Below are 25,647 nucleotides of genomic sequence, written 5' to 3' on the forward strand. Positions count from 1 at the left end.
TTAATGATCCATCATGAAAGAATCCAGAAACCCAGACAGGAGTCTTGAGGCATGGCAACAACATAGATAATCAATGACAACAATATATTTTGGATATAGACACGTGGGACCCAGGTCACAGAGCTCACTAAAGTCAATGGAAACATCCCCATTGTCTTGGACAATTTATTGCAACCCTGTTTTTTTCAAAAATTATTCAGTAAAATAGCACAAATGAACAACAAAGGGTGTAAGTTTGATTAATGTGAAGCAGAATTCTCTTTCTGAAGATGGCAAGCAAGAAATTTCAAATAATTAAGGGAGGCAACTGGGGAAAAGAAGGATAAAGAGTATTTTGGTACCCTGTAGCATCTAGAGCAGCAGATCCATCATCTCAAACATAACTTCAAGTGGAGTCATCAGGCTAACAGAAATTAATTCTCTCCATTTTTAATAATAGAATTTGAGTTTGTATTTCTAGTTTGGAGGGGATTATCACCCTCTAAGTGGGATGACAAAAAAAAAAAGTTCAGCAGTTGCTGATGTAAGCAAAAGCTAATACATCCACAGGTATATGAGATTCCAGGTCAATAGAAACAATTTGGATTCCTCCGCTCTGATTCTGCTGCACGTGGGTGGAATCCTGACATCATTAGTGAAAAGCTCATTAATGCCAGGACGTAGTACAACAAACCAGAAGCTCCAGGGCTGAGATTCCAAGCTTGAGTAAAAATTAGTTTAGATCTGGAACAAGGTTTTACTATTGCTGCCATCTGTTCTTTCACAATTGGCTAGTTAGCATTTAACTTAGAGCAGGAAAAGGAAGCAGAAGCTAAACAGGAATTTTGAAACCTATCATTCCACAAAACCTCTAGAAATTTGGCATATATTTGCAGTTCAATTATTAAGCTGGAGGGGAATGCTACAATTCAAAATTTTCAGTATCTTGAGAAGATAAAGGAAAAAAAGAGACAAGAAAATACAAAGTCACCAGTTCTTTACCTCAGAAGCTCACAGACTTTCCTGTAGCTAACTCAATAATTACATTGTACTGCCAGCAACAATTCAATATTTTTTTTTTCTCGCCTGAGGGTTCCAACACATTTGCACCATAGGGAAGCTTTTTCTCTTTACATCTCAAAACTCTGCCACAAACTCTTCCTTTATTCACAACAGCCAGATCCCCAGCTGAGATAGGCACTTTCGTATTGCTCTAGATGACAGTTTTCTGTGTTCTTTCCAAGCTCAGGGGGTTTAATAAACATATCTGGCAATCTTTCGATAGCTGGAGGGTCTGGGATGACACTGTGTGCAAACAATATGCTCTCACTGCTAGGGAAACAAGTTTATTCAATTCAATTAATAGATTACAGTCAAGATACTTGTTATCCTGCAATGAAAAATAAGAACTCTGAGAATTAGGGTAGGTCACAGGATTAGCACCTGGCAACACAGCAAGCCAGGCAAAATAAGACCAAAAAACCCCATTTGCTGGTAGAGCACTACCAATAAACAGGGGCACAGTCCAGTGGTCTCAGCACAGAACTGACTTTTAGCTCAGAACTGAGCTTGGTCTCCTGAACCTGCAGCATCTTGGGCACAACACTTTGAAAACATAGCTGTTTCCTCTTACTAAATGAGGTTATTCCTTTTCAGTTACCTGATGAAAAGAGCAGAGGAGAGCAGTAGCTCTTAGTGAAGGTCTGCTGTTTTCAAGCCAAATAGAGCTGCCAGGAGTTGGTTCCACATTTTAAAACGTTAAAGTAGAATTCTGTTTCTAATTTAAATTATTTAAACCAAAGCATTCTATCACAACTATTCCAAAACCAAAGCTTCTATCACAACTACTTCCAATGCAATCACAATGGTCTAAATAAGGGAAACTCTCCTGCTTTCTTGATGAACAATATTCCAGGAGATGGTGGTCCTGTATACCCTCTGCTTTAAGTGCAGATCTGCAACAACTTGTCCTTTCTGAAATGTGATCAGAACAAGTCCAAACTTGCAGAAGTTACCACAGTAGCAAATCTCATTTAGCTACCAGAGTGACAGGTAAATTTGCCTGAAGGATGGTTTGTGGTTAGGGCACATACAGGAATACAAGAGATATGAATTTATTTCATGCCATAAACTTGCATAAGTAACCCAATCCCTGAGTGCCTCCATTTCTCTATGTAAAGCAGGGATAAAAAAAAGCATTCTTTTGTCTGGTTTGCCTATTCTCTTTGGAAACAGAGGCTACATCTGACTGTCTTCTCTATGTAGTGGCTGCCCAGGTGGTGATGGGGTCCTCAGCTACCAGCCAAAGCCCAGCTCAGTTGAAGGGTGTAGATATTTAAGTAATGCTACTCATATTTCTGTAAACAGAGGCATCAATGATTTCTCATAGTAACACTATTTAGAAAAAGAATCTTACAATAAATTTAAAATAACATACTGAAACAGGTATAAGACTAGCATCAATTTTTGCAGTCCCACAGCCTGCTAAAAATTACATAAGGGACAAGATTGAAAAATGATGGGAAAAAGAGTTGTGTTCAGAGATGAGAAAAGTGTCCCAGAGGACTGAACAGCTGTCCTAGAGATGTTCCTGTGAATATCACATTTGACAGAAAAGTCACCCTAGGGACCTGTCTATGGCCACCCATTAACATCTCCAGCACCTCAGTCCCAAGAAGGGGCTCTCTCTGAAATTAGATGTGCCTCACTGCTGCTATGCAAGCCAGGGAAGGAGGGGAGATCTTGCAAGTACTGTCAGTAGTGAAAAACTTTCCCATCAAACCTCTCAGTGTCCATGAAGTCAGAACCAGTCACTATGCATTTGATGCTACTCTAGCCAATCATTGCTCCTCATAATTCTGTCCTTCTTACAGTCTTGAAACAAAATGCCTAATGACCCATGGCAAAACAAAAAAAAACAAACAACCTAGTGCAAGTCCTCTACTTACTGTCACACTTCACAATCTGGAATACACAATAGTTGCTCTCATGCTCACACATGCTCAGTGACTCCCAAATGCAAGTAAAGAGCCTCTGCTTCTCTAACTCTAACCCACATACTTTCTGCAATTTAAATATTGAAGTCTTCATTTGAACAAACACCTGACTTCCATAAAGTATTTCACAGTGGTGTCTGGATGATTAAGAACTGGGTCACAGTAATTAGTACAGTTGAGTGAATAATAAAAAAAATATTATTTATTTATCTTAGCTGCTGCTTTGTTCTTAGATTAGTCAAGAGCTTATGATGAGTTTCCTTGGACTTCATGCATGTTCAGCAAATGTTCACTGAAACATTTATTATGCAGCCTGCTCAGGAATTTTCAAATTTTAGCTGAGTTTCAGTGTGCATAAGATACCTTATGATACCATTGCTCATCTACAGCTGAAAAATACTTGAGTGCAGCTATGATTCTATGTAAATTTTAAACTTGTTAAAAAATAAATAAAACCTAAGTCAAAGGTATTTTACCCCATATAGTCCAACTGCTTTAGGATATGCAATAATGAAAAACATACCATTGGAAAACTGCTGAATTCTGAATAAAATTCAGTGCTTTTATATTACTTATTTACCTGTTATATAATTATTGCATTGAACACACTGGGAACTGGCCTGTATCAAGAGCAGTAAAATTCCTCCTCAGTTTTAAGTTATTTTCACTAATGAAGAAAAGCCCTATGTAAGTAACAGACCTGTGAAATTAGTGAGAAACTTTTAGTTTTTCCTTCAAACTCCAGCACAGATTACTCTGAAGATCTACAGAACATAATACACTGTTGCATCCTTCCCACTTAATTTTAATCGTTGGGTTATTAGTTTTACAGAAGATTAAAAAGGGGTAAAAAAAATTTTTTTAAAAAAAGAAGAAAATGGAGGAGGGGATGAAATCATCAAAACTACTCTGCATATCACTGGTTTTGTTCCAGTTGTCTTAATAGGAATCTGATCCTGAAGTAAAATCCAAAAATCAAAAAGACTATAAAGTAGTGCTCTTCTCTGATTCTTTAAGTACACACATTTTCTACACTAAAAAGGAAAAGTTAGGAGGAAAGTTGCAGGACATATTTGCAGGGAAAGTTAGGACATATTTTCAGAGTTCAGTTCTCACAAGGTAAACAAATGGCACTTAATCGTTTGCTATGTGAAACGCAGCAAACAATATGTGAATCTGTATTCCTTAAATCCTGGATGAAACTGAAATCCTTTCAAACCAATCATTAATAAACACTAATTAAATTTTAGCAGTCAGGATCAACACTTAAATATTATAGCAGAGGAAAGATGAAAAATAGTGTACAGTGCAATAAGCAGGAAAACTAGACAGAGAAATAACAGAAATACACTTCATATTCTGATTTCCCCTTCACTTGCAAGTGGATATTTTCTTTATATGAATTTGCTGGCTATCACAAAAGTTCTATTGAAAACCTTAGCATTCGAGTATGTTAAGGAAAAGAAAATCTTTTTCTTAAAAAAAATAATCTGTGTACATCAATTCATCTTACTACTCTTAAGGAAAGTAATGCACTTAAATTTTAGGTCTTTTAAGGAATACTAAACAGTTTCTTTATTGAATGAATGAATGATCCAAATCTATAAGACTTACCTACTTGGGGGGGAGGGTCTGTTCTCAGAACAAACCCTTCTTGAACTCAGTGTAACACTATGCTTGAGGAACCACTCAGTAACTCAGAACTGTATATTTGAAAATAGTCTGTATCTAACAGCTACTAAATGAAAAGCAGAACATTGCTGGTTGGGCAGCTGCAAAGATTTTATAATCGCACAATAGGGAGGATTAAATACATGTAAAGAGTTCAGTAGACTAAATTCTGAGCTCAGTTGCAATTGTACAACCTTAGGAAATCAATGGGGTTCCACATTTGCAAATGATGGGGGATTGGTCCATCCCAGAAAAAAAAAAAAAAAAAAAAAAAAAAAAAAGCGCCTTAAGAAAGTTCAATTTGAGAAAAATGATTGTGTTTCTCCCTCTACTGTTCCATGTCTCATACCTAACATCTGGTGAAAATTAAGAAGCAGTTTCCCCCCCCCAATCAAACAAAAAAAAAACAAAAAAACCCCACCCCTACATTACAAAACCCTGCATATATATCTGATGTATTTTATACATATTCATCCTCATAACTTGACAGATGGGAGGAATCTTGCAGTCATTTCTGAAAGCAGACAAAAGGCCGTTGGTTCTGCTCCACATGATGATTTGTGAAGACAGAATATCACCCGCTTCCGTTGATGATTATATAGTTCTATCCATCTGTCTGCCACTGGAGGTTGTGAGAGTGAGATACAGCTCACACCGTCTTCATAAACAAAAGTAGACTGTGCTGTCAGTAGTCAGACACGCCAACTAATTGGAGCTGTCGACAGACACAATATTCTGTGTCAACAGCTCTGGTAACAGTTTGAAACAGCAATGATATGTTGGGTGATGGTGAGGATGACACATATGTCTCTAATAGCATGCTAGAAATCTGACATAACTAGAAAAGAATTACTAAAATGTAATTCCCAGCCTCTAGTTCTGCTGTTAAGACTTACCAGTCAGCACCCAGAGGAAAGAGATGCGTGCGTGTTCGTGTGACTGTGCCTGTGCTTGTACACACCTTCCTCTCTATCGCTTCAAAGGGTGACAGCTTCATTTGATACTCATAATGCCTAACTATAAAACTAAAATTTTTGTTGAATTTCAAGGAATTCACAAAAATTCCGAGACAAATTTAAAATTTGGGAGTTTCGTATGAAGTGGAAACAAAAAAAAGCCCAAGTCAAACGGCAGCCATATTAAATGGACAGGGCTTACTGCAGCTGTGCAGGGGAGTCCTGTTGTACTGAAAAGTGGTTTGGTGGGCTCATCTGAAGGCCAAATTGTCCTCTGATCTTGTCAAGATCAATGAACTTTCTTAATTTTAAAGTGAAGATCAGAAATAACTATCTGCAGGATTAGAGCCTCTGTTTCTCTTTAGCAGCACATAAGAAAATCCTTCTCCATCATCAGTCATTTTGGATTTGAAAACAGAAAGAAATAAATTTAAAAGGTTGATAAATACAGTACTGGGGAAGAGAGAAAAACTGACATTTGCTTTGCTCTGTTCACACACCTATCTGCTCAGCTTACACATACAGCTCCTCCCTTGCCAAATGTAACCCAACATTGGACAGAGTAGGATAGATAACAGTACATAATATGCTGGTTTACAAAGATCCAGTACTTTTTTACTCCAAAGAATCAAAGAAATGACATACAAACTTCACAGCGACCATGATAATGATATGCAGCCATCACTGGAGCATTAAGGCCACCAAATCCTTACAAAGGGACCTGACATGGCAGGTCTAGCATCTCATCTCAAGGTCGAGAGCAAAGTAGACGTCAGTGCTCACTTCATAAGCTTTGCACGGCAGAAGGACCAAGCTGGCACACTACTACATTAGAATAATATCCTTGAAATCTGATAACAGCAAATAAGTGCAATCACGATGCCACTCCTCCTTCCTTAGGATACAGAAAAACACAGGGCCTGATTCTTTGACGCTCTGCAGTCACACATTAACTAAGGAAAGGTAACTGCAGGGCACGTGTCAAACCTGCCCAACCAGCTATGAGGCAAGGACCAACCTTCTTCTGTGTTTCTAATATACCCAGAACCATGAGAGATGACAGTCACCATAATAGAAATAATAAAACATAGTGAGTCTTTTTCTGATGTATGTGACCACACTGAACCCCAGATCTGAACAAGGCCTGACAGACTTTTCATCCCAGAGAAAGAAGATAATGAAGCAAGCAAAAAAAGTCACATGAGGACTTGGATGAAATTCTTCTGCAGGGCCCCTGGGAACAAGGCTTGCAGTGAGACAGGTGGCAAATCCACAACTTAGCAAACTCCAATGATCCCAGTTTGGGGGTGACAAAATGGATCCCAGAACCTTCCTACCCAGATCTCCAGAGTCAACTGCAATGTGGCAGTTTTGCTCTGAAGGGAGGATCTCAGCACCCACACAGAGGCATGATCTCATTAACCAAGAGCCGAATGCCTTGAAGGACCAGTCCACCCCATTAGCTGCCCTAAGGAAGCAGGTTGGAAAAGAACATGCCTGGAGGGAAGGAAGTGTGAAGCATTACTAAGGAAAACGCAGTGACAATAGCTGAGGTTACAGAGGAAGAGCCTAGTTTTGTTTGCTGCATAAATCCCTATATTATCTCTTGCTACTTGACCTGCTAGAGCATCCAGCAGCACAGGGAGCATGGCGTGTCAGCCTGAGCTCGCTATTTCCAGCCAGGAGAGGGCACACAAGTCAGTTCACTGCGAAACTGTCTGCTTTGCAGCCACTTCCCATCTTCATGGCTGTTTCTTTGAACCGATGTCCCTTGTTAAACCGTCCAGACTGTCTGCGTTCAAAATCATAGTGAAAAAAGCCTTCCTAAAGAGATAAGCCAATATCATCTGCTGCCAAAGTCACAAACAGAGAAAAATGTCAAAATATTTTAGAAGGAAAAATGAAAAAAAACACAACAACAAAAAGTGTGAAAAACAAAGTCAAGCAATATTATTTTCTCAGCATAGCCAAGGAGCAAGTTGCTTCCCAAGAAGTGTGTATAAATAGTGCACCAGCCATTTAGTGCAAGTGTGACTCTAGCAGCTGGGCTGTTTGCATGAGATGCAAATTTGGAGCCATTCAGAGAGGGAAGAATGAAAGCTTTGGCACTCGCCAAGCAAACACTAACGGGTATGGGAAGAGGGCCAGGAAAAGACAAACCACACAAAATAGTGGGTGGCCAGACTTAGGACAAGGAGTAGCTGGACAAAATACCTCTCATGATCTAGCTCAAGGCAAGCACTGGACACTTCAAAAGTTTTACTTTTCAATCCCTAACTGTAAGCGAAAGACCTTATTGCAATCTCTGCACTCCTAGAGACAGAGCAGTGTTCACACTCCAGAGATTCACTGACATTCACCCTGCATTACACTTATCCATGCCTACTGTGCCTGGCTGCGAGTCATCACTAGTCACAAGGACAACTCTATTAGTTGCCATGTTCTAATATTAGTGAAAAAATACCTATAAAGGTCCAGTCCCCACAGATCAATTGTAGGAGTTTAGAAAAGGTCAGGCTGCTTACAGCTTTTGACTAAACAAATAGGTGGGCTCTGACATCAAAATGGTGCTAGAAACAGATCCAGGAGCTTATTAGTTATGCATGAGGATGGTTCAGGCCTCTACCCTCCTGCTACTCTAAAAAAATTTATGGAGTCTGGTTTCTGCCTACAAATACCTATGGCAGAATTACATAAGGTCTGTAATTTTTTAAATTTTCTTCTTAATAAAGTGAATCTAGGCACAGCACCAGCAGTCTGTGTGTGTTAAATTGCATGCATTTATTTCACCAAAACAAGCCAGGGTATAACACATTTGAAGATAAGCTCATTATTCAGTTTTCTGATGCCTTTTTGTGCTGCTTAGACTTGCTGCCTTATACCACATTGGTATTTAATAATTATTTTTGCTATCTCTAAAGCCCTTTCACCATACCTTGTGTGGCACATTACAGACAGCTTGGATTTTTCAGGTACAAATTGCTAAACAATTACTGATGAGAGAAAGGTCATAATAATAGGTTACAGAAGCCTTTGCAGCCTGCCTTTACTTCATGGCCATTTATAAAGAACCATTTCATCCCATTGTTATAATGATGAGAAGGAAGTAGTTTAAGGTAGTTATAGACAAGCAAACAAAAGGCAAGAGAGCAGTGCTGTACAACTTCTACTTTCACTTCCTGCCTACTCCATTACTTCTGGCATTATGGGAGAAATAACATGATTGGAATGACCTAAAGGTTATAACGGGTGGGCAAGGTTTACCTTGTGGAAAGCAGTGTGAGCACTGTTGGCTAAACCTTTTTGAAAGCTGAAAGTGGTGCCGTTTAACAAAAATACTAAGCTGTCATTGAAAAAAGTACATTACTCAGAAACAGTATTTCTTCGTGGGCTTTCTTATCTCTATTTTTCCCCTTAAATGTTTGTGATTTTTTTCTTTGGGGAAAAAAAAGGCACAAAGATGAAATTTCTCTAAAAGTTGAACGAGTAGAGTACAGATCTTGCACTCATAGAAACTCCATTAACTTCCTATGAATACTGTTGGCTTTCAAATGGCAAAATCCAAGTCCAAATGGTCCAAATCTACCACATTACAAAACTTTGGGCTCCTAGGAACAGCATGGATACAGTCATTTTTATCTCCCTTAATTCTTGCAAGAAATGTCTTCTAGCTGGTTTCTGCAGTATTTGAAATATGGGATTTGGTCCAAACAAATCAAGGAATTTCAAGTCCAGTCACAATTCACAGAATAAAAATCTACCTTTGGGAAGAGAAAATCCAGGACATTTTGACTGACCACGAAAAAACAGCCTCAAACACAGACAGCACAACAGTGATGGAAGCAACAAGACAGCAGCTTGGCACCTTCAACAGAAGGGTGAGACTCCTTCAGCCTTGCTTACAAATTTCTAACAATTACACAAGTTACAAAAGGACAAGTACCGATGGCAACTGAACAGTAAATCTTCCCAACATTTCCACCCATGTTGAAACATTAAGAGAGGCCAAGTCCACCTGAAGGATAGATGATACTATAAGTAAACCATCAGGTGGTCTCATGGGCTTCTTTCAGAAAAGCTTAATGTTTCATCCTGAGGAAATTTCTGGAGGCAGATTCCCCACAATACCATCTTCCATTTATTTTCATGACTTCAGGCCTTAATTTCTTTAAGTCTTGCTTTCTCTTCCTGCAAAAGGCAGACTAGGATGCAGATTTATCACTTGGAAGAAACCTGAACCTAGGACTATGCTACATCCATGTCAAAACCTGCCCTGGGTACAAAGCGGACAAGATGACCAGTCAAGAAAATTCCTGTATTTCTTGTCCCAAAATACCTTGAGCCTGCATCACATATTCAGCACAAATCACACCAGACTGGCCAAGCTTTTTTATTAAAGGGTAAAGCCTCACTTACTGCAAGGGGCATACAGACAGACTACAGTCCGCAAGGTTGCAACATGCATGTGGCCACTCCTACCTTTCTTTCAGCTCCAGACCACAAAAACAGAGCCAGAGTTGTGCCTCTGCAAAAAGCCCATGAGAAAACATTTCTGCTACTTCTGCAGTTCTAGTTTTAGAATGTATTCCTTGTTTCATCAGACTGAAGAGAGGGCAAAAAGTTTTCATCACAGGTCATTTCTATGTTGGCAAGTAAAGAAGCAAGCAAGCCCTGACTTTTAGGTTTCATTTATTACTGTCCAAAATTTAATCAGTTAAATTGATAGTCAACTATTAGTTTATTTTTGTTCATGTTAATTTAAAAAGGAAAAGAAAACAAATCCACAAAATAGTTTAAATGCATCAAAGTTTATACCCCACATTTCTTGGTAAATCCTCCTGTCCTTCAGGATTCCAGCCAGCCAAACTTGTGTTCCCTTGGCCAGTTGCTGGAATAATAGCCTCTCCTTTGTTTCATCATGACTTGATTACTATAATTATTTGCTTGCTAGACTTCCAGCTACTGCTCCAATTGTGGGGAATACAGAATACAACTGCTGGACTACACACTGCACCTAAGTCTTTCCATTACATTACCCCTATATCCCCTTATTAAGAGAGCTCCATTGCTTCCCAATGCAACGGCGGCCTGATTTTTTAGATCTTCCTACTAATTTACAAGGCTTTACATTGGAAGGCTCAGATAAATCTTTTGCTTCTCCATGTCTGAAGAGTCTTAGGGCTGTACTTGTATATGCCTTTGTCTCCCCCATAGTGTTTTAGACCCTGAACCTGTTTAGCCTTACTCACATGAGCAGGTTTACAGACTTCAATGGGACTACTTACATGAGTAAGAAGTACTCATATGAGTAGATATTTGCAGGCTCAGACCCTAAGTGACTTGGAGAGCTTTACTATTATTCACTTCTTGAAAAGCACTTGCAAAGAAACAAGAGAGGACTTACCGTATTTATTCAGAGTTATTATATATTCACCATGTCTTCTTCTTAAGCCCTCTTTGTTCTTGAGTACATGTACTCTATCTACAGTAGTGACACACAAGATTTCTCTCAAGGGATTTTCACATGTGAAAATAGTGAGGGTTTGACATGTTGGACTGTTAGGAATTTTGTGTTGTTTTGTTTTGTTTCTCCCTGTGAGAATTTGTAGATACCAACTTGAAACAAAGGGGATTTTGTTATTACTTCAATTGCAGCAGCACTACCAAGCTTGTGCCAGGGAGTAGGGATCCACTGTGTAAAATCACAGTTCACACACCTCACAACAAACCATTTCCTGGCCCTAAAGCGTTAAAGCTTCAATTTTTCCTACAGATTAAATTGAACACTGTCATTTCTGCCTTAAAACACTTGTTTTCTTCATGCATTTGCAGCTATAAGGACAATCAATTTTGTCATCAGGCTTACAGCAGCCAGGTCTAGAATGTCTTATTTTTATTAAAGCTCATATTTCCCACCTATATGATACACATAACCAGGCACACACATTTTTTTTTATATAATGAGAGGTGGTGCTCTCTTCTCATGAAGACTTGTACTCCTTGGGAAAAAGAGGGGCAAAGAAAAAAAAAGCTGTATTGTTCTGTAGCCTGTCATGCTAAGAAGTTGCCCTTGCTGGGAATGCTGGATATGTCACAAGAAATGTGCAAACGGGGCTCACTGAACACCCCAGATCTTTTAAAATAAATTAAATGTCTTTTCCTGCAGAACACAATGGAAAGGTACAGATGGATCATTAAAAGCTAGAGGCTTTGGGAGATTCTCAATGGTGATTTTTTTTTTTTTTCTGAAAACACCAGAAGAGATGACAGACTTGATCCTTTGCAGTGTAGTGTTCCTGAGCACTATTACTGTGGATAGGATGGAGAAAGAGGGGGCAATTCAGCACTATGAGCACTGCTTGTCACTGTGCAATGTTGTAACCTGCTAAAAAAGTCTTGCAAAATCCATCCCTCAGTTCAGAATGCCCACTGCCTCCAGGATAGGGGCCCGTAAGCTTGTTTCCACTGGAGATTTCTGTACTTGGCTAGCAAGGCCATTCTAGCAAACTCTTAGTAGGGATTTGCACAGCAATGTGCTGACAGCAGCACAGCCCATGTTGTTTTCCATTCAGGATGAGCTGTGCCCTAGCCAGCACTGAGTCTAAACAGCACATCTAGTTTGAGGTCTGACCTAACATCTTTGCAGTAACATATACAAGAGACAACCTGGCTAGATAAGGTGATAGCCCAAGAAAGGGAGGAGTGATGTATGGATGTGGTGGGAAAACATTACCGTTCTCTTCCATCTATTCCTATTTCTGACCAGCCAGAAGATCAGAGAATTTCTCCCCCTCTCAAAAAAAAAAAAAAAACAAAACAAAAAACAAAAAACAAAAAACAAAAAAAAAAAAAAAAAAAAAAAAAAAAAAAAAAAAAAAAAAAACAAGAAAACCCAACTTAAGTGGAGTACAGAAAGTCTGATTTGGGGAGGGCAGAGCACAAGGCAATGACCCAGAACAGGCACTAGGAAGAAGAGGAGTGAGGTGGTTTGGTTTCAAACAGCTCCAGTCCTGAGCTGGTTTACAATCTCACCTGTGTAATTAAATATTAGTAAGCTACCAAAAAAACATGCCAGCCCCACAATACTGTCTGCCTTTCTTTGAGTACATAACCCAAAATGATTTCCCTAAATGCAACGCTTGTGTTAATCTCCCTTTTTATTAAAAATGGCAGTTTTTCAAGAGGAGAAAAGAAACAGGAAGAAGCAAGGGGAAGAGAAGTGTGCCAGAAACAAGCTCCCTGGGTTTCCAGTGCCCCTTATCTTTCCACTTCCTTGCTATTTTCCCCTGTCCAGATATGCAAAATCCAAGATGGGACAGGGGCTTCCAGGAAGCCAGTTAAGATGCCAAAAACATGATCTTTCATTTGCTTTCCTGAAAATTGGATTCTCCAAGAAACTCCCAGACACTCCCATACACAAGCACACATGCAAAAGTAAGGCACTTTTTTTTCATAATGTTTCTGATTCATCGTGTAAGCTATTTTTAAAATCTGACTTCTTCCATAGAGAAAGATTTCTAATCCCCAGTCAGTTTAAGGTAGAAAGGTGGCAGCTCTTCTGAAGTTGAACACAAAATTTAAGAAAATCAGTGCATGACACCTTTCACCCCAGTGCCAGAGGCATTTCAGGGTTCTGTTCAGCATCTCTTGCTCTGTAGAATAGCAGATGAACAGCATCAGAGCTCCCTGAAACTCCTTTGCTCCCCAGCTCATCAGCAGCTGTCATCAGGCTGTGCATCACAGAGCAAACAAGCAGGATGGGATCAAGGAGCCTGACAAAGAAGAGCTGCTAGGATCTGGTAGCCATTATATGACACAATTAACTTTCACTGACTAAAGTTAGCTTGTGCATCATTGCATCCCAGTGGAGCTAAATGCATAACACAGACCCATCAAATTCAATACACATTCTTTTGAGCAGCACTTAAGTTGTCTAAAGGAATACTGTGTCTCATAGAAAACTTGGCCTGTAATGATTTGAATTTTTTAATTTGAATGTTTTGTCATTGAGACACAGCACATTCTTCTTTATAATTACTTGGAAATAAAAATGTTGGACTAGGATTAAGCTGTCTTCTGAACACATCCAAGTGTTGAATTAGTTGGTAAAATGAGGATCACAGTTTCAATAACTATGGAGCACATGTGAACAAGTGGATACCTTCCCATGGCTTTGAGTGATGGAGGTTTTACCACTTCCTTTTAGTCTTTGATTTCTTTTTTTTTTTAAACATGAGAAAATAAACCTTAAATACAAAGCATTTGCTTTTAAGCAAATCTTGCCTTACTTTAATGGCTTAGTGTTAACATTACCACATTACACACTGCCATTTACGGTGGGAGGCCGAGAAGAGCAACTCCCCCTGTAACTCTTGTGGGCACCCAGGTTATCAGTGATTATTCTGCTATTTAACGTCACTTATGTTACTGACCTACTGCTGCAACAGCAGAAATAATTTGTTTCAAAAATCAGACACAGTTTGCTGCCATTAAGCTATGTGTAAATCTCCATGAGATAATTTGGCATGAAAGAGAACGTAAGTGTAAAATACCATTATGTATCACAAATTTGGTATTTCACATGCATTACATTTCACTACTGAAGCACAGGAATACACTTGTCCTTGTGAGATCTAAAGGAGCAGTTTTTCCCCTGGTTATTCCAATTACACACCCATCTACATCCACTGAAAGCAACTGAATTTCAGCAAAGTACCGATGAAGTTTAAAAAGGAAAACATACTGAGAATGGCAATTTGAGAGCCTCAAGCAAACTGCAATTCATCTCCCACATGGTATATATTGGCCTAACTCCACTGTGATCAGTGCAGACAATTTACACCAGCTGCCAATCTCTTTCTTGAAAATTAAGGACAGAAACCTAAACATATTCTGGAAATCTTGGCATTGTCAGGCTAAATATGTACACATGCCTGATTCTTTTCTTTTCTCTTGTCCAGCAGAGGATGCAGCTTGTTAAGACTTTTTCCAGCTAAATATATATGTTTAATTTATGTGATTAATTTCTGTGTTAATGAAGGCTGAAGGCCTAAGAAGGATGAATGCATCTATTTATCCAGGGGCCAGATAAAAATTGCTGCTCAACTAGCCAGCCCGACCCTAATATGGAAAGCCCCAGCCTTATTCAGGGTGAGAGGACAATTAAATTTTTATGCTCATTTAATCCTGTGCCCTTTCAGAGCAAAGGCTGACAATTGTGCCCAATTTTTCCAAATGTTTGCTGTTACATAACCTTGATGAACCCACCAAGCTCAATTTGCACAGGACCTGTTGACAAAAATCCAATCACAACAATATTCTGACACTCTCTGGGGTTAAATCCTGGATTTAGAGGCTACAGGAAAAGTCCAGCTCTCTAAACTAGCACTGTATTAGTTCCTACCTGCAGAAAATAAACTCATATTACTGAATATGTCTAGTCAACAAATGGCTTCTATATGAGAGGCAATGCTTTAAAAAGCCTTTCTGCTTCTGAAGAGCTATCATCTGTAAGGCTGGTAGCATTTTGCTCTGCTACTCAGTAAAATTGATTCTTTCAACAATGTAAATAGTTTTAATTTTTTTTCCTTTTCATGCTCCAGTCTGTCACCTGGTCACTTCCTCTAGGAGAGATTCACTTAGGGGAGCTACATTTATTATCTATGCTTTTGTGGTTTAGTGCAGAGTCAGTTTATCTTATTACTGTTACGTTCTTCAAGAGAGATTCATTTAAGTGCGACCTAGTCTATTATTCTAGGTGCCTCTTGCATCTCTCTATTGGCCATTTAAGAGTTGTAGAACTCTCTAATTTATTTAAGCAGGGCACTTTAAAGCAGTATCTCAGTAATTTTCATTGAGTTTAAGGAGTCCTTCTGCGTTTTCAAAATGCTTGAAGTTTTTCTGCTCTTTTAAGGACTGCAAATATTTGAACGACAAATAAAAATGTTTAAGAAGAGAAAGTTCAAGAGAGACACAGAAGGAGCATGCAGCACAGAGAGACAAGAGAAACGAGTACAGGGGATTTTTTTTCTCTACGTGGAAAATAACCAAGAAAAGTCACATTTTGGTCAGCAAAGTAAAAAGGGGTCATCCCCCAAAAATATTAGTCTTAAATCTAGGATTCTCAAATTGCCATTGCATATTATTTGCAACAAGTCAGAACAAATAAAATAGCACAAAAAAAAATACTTGCAAGTAACTTTTACAAATATCATAATAGGTGTTTTTTCTGTGAAACACAGCTAGATACCACAGAGATGCTATAAGCTACAAAGAGTGCTCAAAGGAAGAAGTAGTCACAGTTCTGTACAGGGAATACTGGAAAATTAAGACATGAGTCTGATCTCAAGTCCACTGACGCCTTAGTGTTAACACTGGTTCTGCAGTCCTTCCATATACAAACCTCTTCCTCCATATTTTTCTATGTAGAAAAACATGGAGCTGTGAAACGCAAACCTATGGAGATATTTAATCAAGATAACAAATTAAATGAACAAATACAGAGTGGATTCTTAAAGGCAAGACATAAATAAAGAAATAGGATTCAGAGAAAAGCCTACAATGAACAGGAGACAGCCTGGGAGAGTGATCCAGGGAAGTCAGATAGGAAACAAGTCCCCTCCCATTGGCAGGGGGGGTAGGTAAATCCATGTTATACAAGGTAACATGAGTTTTCGTCCAAATTAATATACTCTTACTCTCCTCATGACCAGTTAGCACAGCTGGAGTGCGAGGCCAGCTTCCAGTGCCTAGCTTTAATATTAATTTTTGGTATTCCTGCATGCCATACAGCTTTCCCTAAGGCTACCATACTGCTCCTGCCTGGTTGTTGTGAGAGCACTAAGAACTGCCTATGAAAACTCAGGATAAAGCCCTAAGAAATTCCAGGTAATAAACTTAATGAACATTGCCTTACCACTTTCTTTCCTTTCCCATATGCGAGAAACACATTTAGCCAGTGGGCATTTTTCAACTTTCAACTGATTTTTTGCAGGATTTGGTTTGGGTTTGTTCTCAGCATCACATAATTTATTATACATGAAAGAAAAAATACGTAGTTTGATTTTACTTTTGGAGGGGGAATCCTAAGAGTGACTTCTCCCAGGACACCAAACACACCAGCTGTTCTTTTATTTTCCAGATCTTCACAGTAATGACACCCTCAGCTCTTGTTGCCAAGAGTCTTTGGAAAATATTTAAAAATTAAGCATAGTACACATGAAAACATGCCAGGACAGCCTCCTCCTCAACAAAGAATCTTCAAGAATAGAAGATGGGAGCTGGTGGATAGCTGGGCTTAATTCTGCCAAACCAGAAAACTTACTAAAAATTAGTGTTTGGCAAGCCAAGAAAAATTATCCTCTCCACAAGGCCAACTAATAGCTGCTGATTAATTCCCTGGAAATCAAAACAAAACAGTTCTGAATTAGACTAAAGATACCATTTCTAGCCAGGGAATATTGTTAACCATGCTCAGAGTAGCCAACTGCAAGAGCTATAAAAAAAAAAATTAAATACTGGGACATGTGAGCATGGAAAGCAGTAGATTTCTGATTTTGCAGGTCAAAACATCATGCAAAATTTCTTTACTAAAACAGAAGCTTTTGGTCCAAAATCAGATCATTTGCAAGCACTTATCAAGCACTTATGTAAAAGCACTTATGTTAAATTGTGTGATCTATTCTTGAAAGCCATTTCTCTTTACACCTGTGAATGATGTTTGGAACATAAATTTTAGTGTAGCCCTTTTCAGCTAGTTCCTCAGAATTCATCCATAATAGACCAGTACACTCACTTGTAATCTAAATCTTTAAATGTCTAAAAGTCCTTTTTCGTCAAACTTCCCCTACTCAGGCTTTTTGAGTTTGCTCCTCATAAACAAATTCCTTCAGATCCTGGCTATCTTCTGAAGCTTTGCTCCACATTTGCTTAAATATTTCACCATCCTCCTGGGTAGTCATTTGTTCCCTCAGAACAGGATAAACCAGGCAAGCTCTCTGCAGCTCTCTTGAAGACAGCAGTACTTCTGCCCACTGATAATTCAACAGACACTTCCACCCAACATTTAGCAGGTTGAAATTTGTCTCCCTTACTCACACAGTATTATTTCTTCATCTGTGTTCCCAACCCTGTATATAACTCTAGTAAATGTTATTTTCCACACAGGTCTTCTGTATTTTTAAAGGTTTCCTCTCCTTTTACTCCTTTGCTATGGCTGATGGAGTCACTAACACCTATAATAGTAAAAGAAAAGAGCTGGCTGTTCTGTTTACTCACTTGTAGTGCTGTGACCTGATGTGAGAATGCAGAGCCTCAAAGCTCTCTTGGCAGGTAAATGAAGGAGGATGTGATCTTAGGAACTTTCAATTGCACTGGAAAAGCTTGGCTTAAATATAACACTGTGGTTGGTCTCTGGAGACATGAATGGGTTAAGTTTATAAAGCACTTCATTTTCTAGCCACAGCTATGGTACCTTGGGTAATTACTGCAGCTTAAGCTAGACCACACCTTAGATAAACCTGTAATGCTGGTGTTTTCTGCAAACATTTTTTTTACTGCAAGCTGTGGCTTGCCTCTCACATATATTTGCTCTCCATTTCCAACTTGGTTTTTCCTTAGCTAGTTTGTGTTCAGTTGAAGCAACAAATCAGAATTTCTTGATCTAACTCCATACCTCTTCAGTCTTTGCGTGACACAACCACACCAGTCATGCAGTAACTGCTGCTGATTTCCTCTTTGTGCTTCATGGAAAAGACAGAGGGATGAAAGAAGAGGAGAAAATAGTTCCACAGAGGAACATTATGGTTTTCTTAAAGGTGAAAGAGGCCAAATTGATAACAACCAGTGCTAAGAAAGAGAATTGAGTTCTGGTGATAAATGAACATATTCCTAGCTTTGCAGTGAACATTTTCAGCATACTTCAGAACTGGTGGTGTTAATTTTTCATCAAAATTTGCGGAAAGAAAACATCTCTAGGCATAGACAGCTGAGGGCTCTGTAAACAACAGCAACTGGAACAGATTTTTAGTGACCAGTTTGCCCCCAAGTCTTTCCCATCACCTCTGCCAGAGCTTCCATCCCTGCCAACCAACCAATGCTGAAGCACACAGGAGCTTGTCAACTCAGGGTGATCTTCAGACAAGCAGAGATCTGCTGGAGCTGTCTCCACCGATGCAGCTCTAACTGGAGGAAGTGTCTTAGGAATGATGTACAGAATCACCCCACGACTTCTACCAGAGGGAGGAGCACTTGCAGATGAAAAACTCCTCCTCACAGGGACAGACCCGGAAAAGGATCTCTGTCCGCAGCATCAGGCTTTCTCCAGGCTGACGATGGATGCACTACACAATATTAAATGCAGCAACAATCACTAATCTGATAACTCGAGCTTTCTGAGTACATTCCAGCAAAGCCAAACAGGGTAATCCTCATGCTACCTGACATTTGCCCTTAGAAACAAGCCTTTGAGAGCCAAGAGCGTATACAGAAAGATAAAGAGAGAACAAGATTAAAGAATAAGATTTTTTAAAACACCCAGTAATGTCCTAATATTTCACCCAAAGCAAGCTGTAAATAATTTCAATTAGAACAGAATTTGGATAATGCTGACCAAAAAAGAAAAAAAAAAAAAAAAAAACAACCAAAAACAAAACACAAAACAAAAAACTCAGTCACCTAATTTTAGTAAAGGTCACATTTGAAAATTAGTAGATTAACCCAATCTAGTGTTTAAAAAGAAAAAAAAATTTTTAAAAAACACACTAAGTCTTCACCCAGTAAAGACTTAGATTTCTAAATAAAAAGAAAATAAGATTACCATAGTTACGATCTAAATATTCATGAGTCAAAAGATTCACGACCCTTTAGTTTGAGCTTGATTTTAGACACCTGGACCTAAAAAGCCAAACAAATCTATTTTCCAAAGTTTTGAACTTCAAAAGAAAAAAAAAACAAACCACTAACAGAAGAAATTAGTTAAATCTGTGCTAAAGGGAGAAGATGGATCATATGTGTTTGAGGATAGAAGTCTGAACTCACGGAGATGTCGTGCCTATGTTGCCCAAAATACAGACACTCTCCTAGGTGATCTGTAGAGAAATTACTTGGCATCTGATTTTAAGATGTGCATTGCTTAAATGCAATAAGAAGACTAAATAATACAAGAAATAAAGAAATGCAAGAAGAATAAATAACCTTAACAGTAGGAATCAATTATATAAAAGCACAGAATTAGTATCTCAGATACTGTAAATAATTGTTACAAATAAGATGTTACCCCTCAGCTGAACTGCAGATATATATCACACTTTATGGAATCATTCTAATACATATTTGACTGTCTTATCTGCCCTCTGCTCACTCATTTATGTCTCTTAGAACCCCTATTAACATGATAATGTTTTCAGTTCCTGAAAATCTACAACAGAGCATTGCTAAAAAGCAACACAAAATTTGCTTCAGAAACAGTGGTGGAAGAAAAGTGTTCTTTCCAAACATCACATTGTCTACAAGAATTAAACTTGCCTATAGCATCTTTCCTGACAAACCTTAGCCCTCATTTCAGAAACAATTTCTTCATTAAGAGGAACACTGAAGGGAAAGAAACTGGAACAGTATGCTGCCAGGAATGGGAGATTGCCTCTTTCAGTGAGAACAGACTTGGCTTTTAGACCTGGCAGATTATGGGATGATAAGATATAAATCTATTATATTTTCACCTCTACAATAGCTATTCTAAGCTGCTTGCAGACAGCTTAAACAAAAGAAAAACCCAAGACATCCCCACTTAAGCTACAGCAAGTAACACACATGACTCAGAAGGTGAAGGAATTTGAAAAGCACGCTAATATTTTTTCAAAGTTCTCAAACACTAAAACCACGTTCTCTTTCAACATGCAGAAAGCAACATAGGCTGTTAGAATATAACAGGTTTCTCAGGACAGATGAAGATTAGAAAGCCAGTTAGTGGCTCCTAATTATTATGAAGCCTTATAAGGTACTCCCATTGTCATTTATTTCTAAACACACAAGCCTGCATATTCTGAAATGCAGACTCACAAATGGGAAAAATCATTGAATTGTCTGAATTGTTTCCAGTTTAACTGGCATTACATTGTGCTTTGAAGTAAGGCTAGATATTTTATATACAGACTATTTATTAAATTATCATTTCCAGAAGATTATCCATATGAAGGATAATTCTGAACTCCAGCAGTTTCCTGTATCACAAATACACAAGACATTCTTGGACTGAAAAAAGTAACATTTACATGGCCTAAAATTCAACAGAAATAAAAACAAATAACCCAGAAGCTTTGTGCTGACTGTACATCTAAGTAATATTACCTGAGTCCTGTTAGGATTCTCCTGCTATTAATTGCTAACCAAAGCACTTATTTCACTTCAAGTTACAAATAACTTGAACTCATCAAGAAGGTCAAGATCTATTTTTAACAACAACAGCCCAAAGCTTCTGGGCAGTCTTCTGCAAACCTTCTATTTTCATCTCTTGCATAAATTATTAACTAGACAATGGGTGGCTGCAAAAATATACTTACAAATACTGGAATGTGCTCCATTTCCAGGTTAGAATTTCAGTCCAAGATCAAAGATGAGATATGAAAAGATATTAACTGGATTAATACACCATTGAATATTTTTTTTCCTTTACATATATGCAGACACACAGCAAAATGGATTCCTTTCCCATTGCAAATAGACAGGTATTAGGATAGGTATCAGGTATAATCTATTCCTTGAGTTAAAATAACTTGGAACTTCAGATCGAATGTTACACAACTGGAAATCACAGTTTAAAGATATGTCAACAAGCAGCAAGAGGCACAGTAGAGGAGTTTTTCTGGGTCTAAACTCATAGTCGTAATTCACTGTTTGCAAGGGAAATAATTTTGTAGTAGAATGAATTCAGCAACATGGGGTGCTCAATTTTTTTTGAGGTAACAGTAATGAAGCTTGATCCTATTGATAAAATGATTCCATTTACCAGCAGCTTCAATTCCAACACACCATACTCAAACCACTGATAAGAAGAGGGCCATTTTAATTTATTGATTCTCAAATAGCTCTAAACTAAAACCTTTGTAACAGGGAAATACATAACCAGAAGACAACAACAACAACAAAAAACCAAAAAAAAAGCCAAAAAACCAACCAAGCCACCAAAAAAAAATACAGTTAAACCTGACATTTCCCTGCCTTATATCCCCTAGCACGTTTACTTTCTTAAAGTTCATAAAGACTATTAAATGAAGTAAATTAATACCTTCAAATGTCCACTGGCTGTAAGTACTACCTACTTGTTCCCTCACTAATGCATCTGGGTTTGTTCATCCAGTACAAACAACTAGCTCCAACCAGCTGACAACAGCATGGAAGCAATGGGAAGAACAATTGAAGTTATCTATGCTTTATAAATACGGTACAGCAGTCTCACAAGAGAAAATATTCATGACAACCTGGCTGTATATTTATTCCCAACATCAACATTTAATGTTCTTAATCACCAAAATGTTTCACAATATATCTAGTGCACCTCTTTAGTCCTGGATGCCTGATTCACAATAAACATACACCTTCATCAGATTTAACCTCCTGTTAGTGGTTTGCCATAGGGTTTGCATGCTCCTATAAAACCAACAGTTCATTTTGTAGGTGTTCCACAGAAAAACCTTACCCTTCACTAAAATTAAATGGTGAAATTTAGCACTATGTCATCAAGTAGAAGCATGTACAGGAAGATAACCATCTCTTCCCTTAATGGTGCCCATGCAACTCCACTTTGATTCAGAAATGCCACCTCTGAGAAATGAGTGGTACCCTCAGTTGTTGCTTCTCCAAAACCTAAAAAAAGCCACATATTGTTAATTCTTGCCAAATTCTTGCAATACTTTTCCTTGGATCAACACAGCTAAATTTGAAGACCAGACAAAAGGAGCTGTCTCAAATTTAAAGATGGCATATTATGAACATCCAACACATTCAAAGGACCCAATGTGATTTTCCAGGGCTTCCTGCTGAAGAACTGAAGCTCTTCAAAAGACTTTCTACTCAGTCAATATGCTCTTTACTGAAGATAAAATCCTACACTGAATAGCTGTTCTCATCCAACACCTCCTAGAATTTCAATTGAATAGAGCAGCCCTTTGCAAGCAAGAAAACAGGGAAAAGCATCATCTTTAAAATCTCCAGAGACATTTTGAATCTGCACTTTGGCCTTCAGTGGGATGCATTCTTTGGAAGCCTCCAAAACACACACCACGTGTGTGGAGCCCATAAAGTACCCCAACATGAAACATGCCCCAACATGGACATACTGTCATCTAAAACTACTTAAGCTCCCCGTGTCTTTAATCCTGAGATAAAAATTCTCTGGTTAAAGCTGTGACCAGTCACTGCAAGAAACAACACCAGCATTTTCCAATAGCATACAGCATACTGGTCACATTCACAGTGCAGTCTGAGGGTATTAACTTCATCAGTCTGCTCCTGCTGATGCCTTTGCATTCTCTAAGGCTGGAGATGCAGTCATTGTTGATGAATCAAGGAGCTTGCTTTGAATTTCCACATGCTAAAAGGAGGAAAATCAATCTCAAATTCAATGCTCTCCCCCGCCTCCTTCCCAATGGAAAAAAACCTGCTCCTGAAGGTCACAACAGCACTACCCTCCGAATCTTACAAGAAAGACATTAGAGCAGAACACGATCCTGCACTCCGTCATTACTAGGGGATATTGGAAAGAGGACAAAGGAACGTGCACACATAAGTGGAGAGTGGGGTCTTTTCTTGTATTGGCCACATTCAACTTGTTTGTTCAAGAAAAAAAAAAAAAAAGAAAAAAAGAAAAAAAAAAAGAAGAGGGTAGAACAAGACATGCATGCCTGATGCTGTTAGTGCTTAATACACTGGAAAAATTGTTTAGGAACAGTTCATCCTTAAAATTACGTTGTAAAACCATCAGTCATTGAGATCATAGGCTATTGGCTGCATATATATTTCTTGTATTCCATCCTATCTAAGTACACTTATTTTTCTTGTGTTTTTAGTTTACTTTCATGCTTTCGATTTGGATGACTCACTGCAGTTTTCTTCCCTTTGCTGGCATTGCTGGGCTAGTGATATCCCATGTATCTAGAGCTACTGTTATCTTGATAGTATCAGCTATGCCAGAGACCTTCCTGAGAGGAAAAGGCAATCTGCCTGGAAGGGCAGTTCATGGCCCAATCCTGCTCACCAGTGAGTATCCCATCCACTTAAAATCTCAATTCTCAAACAGCACTGAGCTGAAGAGGGCAGCAGCATTAGGAAGCAGTTTTCCCAATGACAGCATGCCACAGATACTACATGAATTGCTCACTATATTATGTAATGGCAGAGAAAATTTGCTGTCTAATTACTAAATGTGTCACACACCTCACATCTTTCAGCCCAATTTCTCTCTCTCTTTTTTTTTTTTTTTTTTTTTTTGAGAAAGGTGTGTCAGAGATTTTAAATATACTTGACACCGAAGGAATATTCAAATAAATGACTATCACCAGCACCCAGATATTCTTAGACCACAAGTCAGATTTTTAAAATTAGTTTTTAAATACTTTGTTGAAGTGTCTATTTTTTCTTATGCACTCTGAATAAAAGTGGTACATGAGGAAGAAAAAAAATTTGGTGTTGACATTCGTTTTAAATAACCCAGCTTTCCATACCAAGGAACATTATCCTGGTGTGGAACTGGATCATGAACTCCAGTTTAGAATGGGCAGCTGCAGTCTGATGCCACCACAGCAACAACGTTGTATTTCCTACTTTGATAGTAACAAATATTCCAATTCCCAGTCTAAATTTATTCATGGAAAGCGTTTCAAAAAGAAATGCAATAAAGGATGGTGCTGTGACTTATGCCTTTTGTGTTACTTAGATTATAGAAACAATGAAATATGTCATAAATGTCATCCGGATTTATTTTGGTGTGCTGCTGAACTACATTCAATGCTTGACTCGTCTAATTTAAGTTTGAAGCGCCTGTTAATTCATGTCTAGATTGCAGCTGAACAGGAGCCAAAGTTCATTCTCCTTTGGTTTTCTGCAAAATTTAAATCAAGCAAAATGCTTTGCATTTTTCTATTATTCTTACTCTATGAGCAACTTTGACAGTACCAGAGCTGAAAAATCTGTGTCAGCACGTGTGGGCTTGTGTATAAAAAGTCAGGAAGCTCAGAGAAGCTCTAGGCTGACAAGGGCCAAACTTCCTCAGTGCATAAGATAGATTCAGTTTCATAATGCCTCTTCTTGCTACTTTGCTGACCTGACCCCTCTCAAACAGGAGAGCTTGCATAGATTCATAGTTTCCTAGAGCTTTTGCATAGTTTCAAACAGAGAGGAAACCTTCACTGCAAGGAATCGGAGGGAGATACCTTAAGGCAGGAAAACCTTTGCTACCGAAGGCACAACCAACTGCAGATTCTGCAGCTGCTCTGGATCAGTCTGTACTCAAACTGGCATAATGTGCCATCTTGTGAGCCCTTCAGGAGCCTAAGCACAAAGGCCCAGAGCACCTTGGAAGTTGTATGGGCTGGAGGGTTGACCAGGTTTGCATCAAGTAAGAAGAGAGCAACCACCTCCACAGCCACTATATACAATAGTGCTCAAACTGCTGCATTAAAGTGGCTGTCAGAGGTTGTACCAGCTTTAACAGACAAACAACTTCAGAAAAATACATACTATCTTGGGTATATCACAATATCTTGCAATACATGTGCTAGGATTACAAGTTAAAAGGGGATTCCTTTAAAGCAATACTGGCGTAATTGTGTCCAACTTCAAGAACAGTGACAAGTACATAAGCACGTATCATAGACGTGGGAAAGGGAGGCTACGAATAGTAGAGGCAAGTTGGATTTCCTGAGTTGAAAAAAAAACCAGAAAGCCAGGTGCAGATAAACTTCTGAACAAGGAACACGTGTCAGAAGCATTAGGACAGATCAACAATTAGAGAAGAATATACGGCAGTAACAAATCACTTCTCTGTAGCACAA

The sequence above is a fragment of the Heliangelus exortis genome, chromosome 9, assembly GCF_036169615.1.
Source record: "Heliangelus exortis chromosome 9, bHelExo1.hap1, whole genome shotgun sequence".
NCBI lineage: Eukaryota > Metazoa > Chordata > Aves > Apodiformes > Trochilidae > Heliangelus > Heliangelus exortis.